At 47.5% G+C, this 5560-nt stretch overlaps 1 non-coding gene across 1 annotated transcript; it reads right to left on the reverse strand.

The window, feature by feature from the left end:
- Positions 1–1353: 1353 nt before the first annotated feature.
- On the reverse strand, positions 1354–1464 carry LOC145780393 (U5 spliceosomal RNA). Its single transcript, XR_014290627.1, has one exon. It is a non-coding gene; the product is annotated as a U5 spliceosomal RNA (small nuclear RNA).
- Between the last annotated feature and the right edge of the window lie 4096 nt (positions 1465–5560).

Below are 5560 nucleotides of genomic sequence, written 5' to 3' on the forward strand. Positions count from 1 at the left end.
AATATAAAATTGAGGTTTCCAACGAGGATTAGAAGCTGAGCTATTTAAAGAAATTTGGTGTTTGTGGGAGACAAAATTTAAATAAAATCTGGAGCAAAGGCTCAATGAATTAGTGTAAAAAAGTGGTAGGTGAGAATACGACAATAGTGATAGTTGCAACTAGTGATGTGATGTTCTTGCAAAACTATTGTAGGCTTAACCAAAAGTTAGTAATGACAACAATAGTAGCCTATCTATAAGGTTATGAACTTCGCCGAAGCGAGGTAAAAAAATCCATAAGACTCATTGTGGTTGTGGTGCTCCTTCCCACGGAAATTTCTAGTAAAAGGCGAAAGATTTTTTTTTTCTTCTTCGTGCAATGCTCAGAGTTCAAGATGGATATCACTACATCTTGCAAGAGAAATGGATTTGTTCGCTGTCTCATCATTAGTGCGTCCGCTCCGGGAGCCGTCCACACACTCAAACACTCAGCAGGCACACCATAGGCCTACTTACATGGAAGTACCTTACCGAGGGACTTATTCTGACCGAAGGGACCCACCGCGGCAGATGGCAATTTGTGGATGTAAAAAGGATGGTTATTGGCTGCCTCAAGCTGATCTGCCAGTCTCGACTTTCCTCTTGCTGATGTTGGAGCAGACTAGGAGATGGCGGGTCAAGCTCGAGAACTAGCGCGTTTTAGTAAAAAACTGATTTTAATTTAATTTGAATTTGTTTCTTTGTGTGTTTCTTCTTGTTGCCCGCTTGAAGACAAGCAGCTGCTTGTGGAAAACAGGCCACTGCAGTCTGACATCTAATTTGGCGGAGATGCCAGAGAAGGGCGGCCTTCTTGGGATGGGCCGCTGCAATCCTGTCATCCCAGGGCGAGTGGAATAACGGAGAGGTACGGTTAAAGACTTCCCGCTGCAACCACTCTTCCGCATCGGGCGTTTCAGATGAGTAAGAGGGACGGGTTAAAGATTGGTTGTTACGACCTTGGCTGTCTAAATTCCTTCAAAGATGTTATACGACCGTACTGAGCTAGTGAGACCCACCACTGCAATCAGTTGTCCCTACCATCGATGACGGCTGAGAGGGGCGGTTGAAGAGAGAGAGTCTCCACTGATTCTTCTGACCGTAGAAGAAGGTTTGGAAATGTCAGATGACAAAGGTATGTTATGTCTTTTGTTTTTTGGCATCATCACCCACAGGGCTTGAATGGTGGACCGTTTTGTGTTCCATATGTAGGTGTTGCCAATATCCAGAGATTGCCGTTAGCAGTTACCGTCTAGCAGTTGCCGTTACCTTCTGTATCTAAAAAAGGTCTTACCTCCATCAAGTGATGACTAAAACGGTTTTTAATCATGTTTAAATATCCTCGCCGTAGCAGAGGTCGAAAAATCGATAAGACTCATTGTAGTGCTCCTTCCCACGGAAATCTCTAGTAAAAGGCGAAAGATTTATTCTGTGTCCAAACCACTGCTGACGGCAGGAAGATCGCTCCTTTTCAACAGTGCATATCCTTGGCGACGGTTGGTTTCTTGTTTTCTTTCCACAAAGGTAAGAATGTCGTATGAGCCTCTGTAGACGCTCTTGGCTTACGCCGATTAAGCAAAACAAACTTGGCCAGGAAAGTAGACAGTTTTGGATAAAGAAAATTGCCAGTACAAAAGTAGCCTACACAGTTTTCAGCCATTCGGAAAAATTAAAGACTAAAAAAAAAAAAAGCTCAAGAAAAATTCATCTGCAATCAACTAAGAAGACTAGCTTAATAATCAACCCCTACCCAATCAACGGGAAAGACTTCAGTACCCAACCTCTACCCTTGTTAACCTTTCCCACCCTTAACAAGCACCGGGATTCGCAATTCCAGCCCAGTCTTGTTACCCTCCATCTTTACCCCGAAGACAGAATTTTTAGCTTAAGAAGAAAGGACAAAAAGACTTTAAAACCGTAATTATTTGTGTTTTATTTCCATTTTAATAGTAACCTTGATTTGTAAATTTAAAAACAAAAAAAAAACAGTTGCAATATTTAAAAAAAAAAATCCTAGCCTAATTTTTGACCTTCTCTGTACTAATATTGTCGCTCAGTTTTTACCAATTTCAAAATTTTTAGTTAATTTGTATAACCAGCCTGTTGTGTCTTCAAATTTTTGTAAAAATAAGTTATTTTTCCCATTTAATTAGGCTACCCAAACTCCACCCATTTTGATTATTTCTTCACCATAGCTTTTTAGCATCAATTTAAAAAAAAAAAAAAACTAGTGTTGCCAGTGCTCCCCAAATTCAATTTCATATTCTCTCTTTTTAAGCTTGAATTACGTGTCGCTTTTAATTGTTTTATACTGAATCCTTAATCGTTGATCCGAAACCATTTAACTGATTTATTTCCAATCAATTGTAACGACTTTTGGCGTATTATATTATATTTAATTGTTGTATTTTATTAATCGTCGCAGGGTCACTCTGCTAGCTGGAGTAAAGTTTACGGATTGACGTCACAATTGTACATTCATTCAATTGCTCTTAAAGCTTTATCATTTTCCTCTTATTCCTCCCACCAATTCGTAATTAAAATTTTTTTTTAGTTTATTTATCTGTCACTAACATTTTTACATTCTAATATTATCCTGTAACGTTAAATCAACGTAAATTGCTTTTTATCAGTCAAATCTTTAGTAAATCGTTGGTTTTTAAATTCATTTCATCACAACCTGCTACCAGTTCTTATATCGTCACTTTTAAATCTCTAAATTTAGAAACGTCGCCGTAAACTTTAAATCTTTGTAATAACCAGCTTTTTATAATTATTTCATTTGAATTATGTCTCGCTTTTCAAGTAGTGCAGGTTTGAAGACTTCTAGAGATAACCTGGCCGGTGTTGGTTTCTCCTTCCCACCTTCTCAGTCCACTAGCTTAGGCTGGCCGACGAGGAAGCAGGTTCCTGTGAGTGGTCACTCATTCAACCCAGATGGTGAAGCCTCCCCGGTAGACTCACTGCTTTTTGCGAACTCGTCATTTCGTCACGGTGACGAGTGTCCGATCCGCAATTCCGCACCACATCGTGGCTACCCCACCCATTTCGAGTCACCCTTCCCGAGGTCGAATAGACTGCAGTCCGTCTGCCCTATTCGCCTCACCCTCCCGAATCTATTCCCCCTTCTCTGTCCTTTCTCCACTTGCAGGAGGGCATCTCAACCTTACCGAGATGTGCAGGCGTATCAGGACCATATGCGAGCATTTCATGGTTCGCGCGCCGAGTTCCTAATCACCTGCAGCAGGTGCTGCCGTGTTCTCCCTCGAGCTTACAAGCTGGATGGGGCCCAAGAGCACTGGCGATCCTGCCCCGAGGGCCTTCAATTGCCAACCTGCCTGCCCTGGCCGAGCAATGACCCGACACCCTCGGAGAGCCAAACCAGACCCCTTATGATGACCAAGCCTGGGCTTTCCTACGCCTCTGTTGTCAGGCATGGAAGGCGCCGGCCCTCGACTGCAGGCGCATCGGTCGAGGGGTCATCCCCTCTTCCCCCTTCCTCTGTCATCAGTTCTCAAGTCTTCTGGTGCCAAGGCCTAGACAGCACTTCCACTTTGCCCCCCCCACCTGACTTTATGCCTGAACTTTTCCGTGCTGTTCTATCTCATCCAGGCAAGACTTCGCTCAGCCCTGCTGACACTGACAGCTTGCCTGACCTAGATGTGTTGTTTCTTCCTCATCTGTCTTCGGCCGGACCTGGGTCGGAAAGTGGGGACTCTTCCGACTCGTCTGACTCGTCGAACAGCGAATCTCCTTCCTCTTCCTCCAATTCTTCGCCCGATAGCCCGACCACGGACTGTTACAGCCCTACTGTTAGCGCGAACCCTTTTCTACATGTACCTCTGCGCAAGCCGACCTCCACCGGAGCCGTGGCAGTGGACTCGCTCGGTTTATCCAAGCCGGCTTCGCGCCCTTCTTCTTCTCTGCCCCTGACGGCTACCACCGGAGCTGAAGCTGGGGACCCCATCAGCTCCTCCAAGCCGCCCATGCAAACCTTTTCTCCTAATTCTCTTCAGCGCTATTCATCTCACTCCTCCTTACCCTTTAATCCTGCTCCCATCTGTCCTATACAACCTTGTACCTCGACGCTGTCTGCTGAAGCCCAACCTTTTATCCCACCTACCCAAACCACCCACTCTAAATTCCTGCCAACTATCTCTTCCCAAACCTTGACTCGACCCCGAAGTGACACCATGACATGCAACCAAGCCACGATTGACTCCGGACTCCCACAGACTACCCCAGGGATGTCCATCTCACCCAACATTCAACGATCCATCCAAGACCCTGTTGAACCAGTCAGGGAAAGTAAGACGAAAAGCTCCAGGCGGGCTCTTTGCAGTTTAGTGAACCTTACTTTAGCGGGTGGCATAAATTTCGACCGGTTCTGCATTGAATTGGAAGAGTGGACCGCTGGCACTTCGCCGCCTAGGAGGACACGTCCTCGCAAACCACGCTTCAATCGTGGCGCCCGGGCTCGCGCGGCTCGCCGTCGTTCGAACGGGGGTTCTCCTCGGTCGGACGGCGGGGGTTCGCGCGGGAACGGAGCCCGATATCGTAGGGGCGTGGAGTTGCGAGCCGCCTTCTCGCGGGACGCGAAGGGAACAGTCCGCCGGATCGTTGAAGGAAAAAACAGTGACCGTCGTTGCGAAATCCCACCTCAAGAAATTGAGGAGAGATTTCGACGCGACATGACCGCTCCTGAAGCTGGGAGTTGCTCGCAGATGCCTGAGTGGATGAACGCCCACCGTTACGAGTATGGCAATGTAAACCTCTCCCTCATCGATGACGGTGAAGGTCCCATTACGGCCCGGGAGGTGGAGGCGGTCCTCCAGTCGCTTGATGTCGGTTCCGCCCCTGGTTCTGACGGATTGTCCTACGGTTTCTGGAAGACCCTGGACCCAAGAGGGGGACTCTTGGCCAGCCTTTTCGAGGCCTGCCGGATTAACCGTCGTGTACCGGACCAGTGGAGAACCAGCAGGATCACACTCATATGTAAAGACCCTGAGGGTGACCTGCACGACGTCAGCAACTGGCGGCCCATCTCCATCTGCCGAAATATTTATAAAATCTACGCCGCCGTATTGGCCCGGCGCCTGCAGCGATGGGCGGTGGAGGAGAATGTTATCAGCCGAGAGCAAAAGGGATTCATGCCCACAGAGGGCGTCTATGAGCATGTGTTCATGCTCGACACCATCCTCTCGGATGCACAGTCACGCAAAAGGCCTGTGTCGGTTGCGTTTCTGGACATTCGAAACGCCTTTGGCAGTGTCCGGCACGAATGCATAGCCAAGGTCCTGCGTCATTTTGACGCCCCCACAGACCTTATTGAGTGCATCTCCGACATATACGTCAACAACACCTGCACCGTCCGCTGCGGCAATGGTGAAACCGACCGTATCCCTGTGGCCGTGGGGCGGGGAGTCCGTCAGGGCTGCCCGTTGTCGGGGCTGCTATTCAATTTGGTCATCGAGGTGCTCCTCAGGGGCGTCCGTGACAAAACGGATTGCGGCTACAACCTTCCTGCCAAAGAAGATATTAAAAT

The sequence above is a fragment of the Aplidium turbinatum genome, chromosome 11 (genome assembly GCF_918807975.1).
Source record: "Aplidium turbinatum chromosome 11, kaAplTurb1.1, whole genome shotgun sequence".
In the NCBI taxonomy this organism is placed as follows: Eukaryota; Metazoa; Chordata; class Ascidiacea; order Aplousobranchia; family Polyclinidae; genus Aplidium; species Aplidium turbinatum.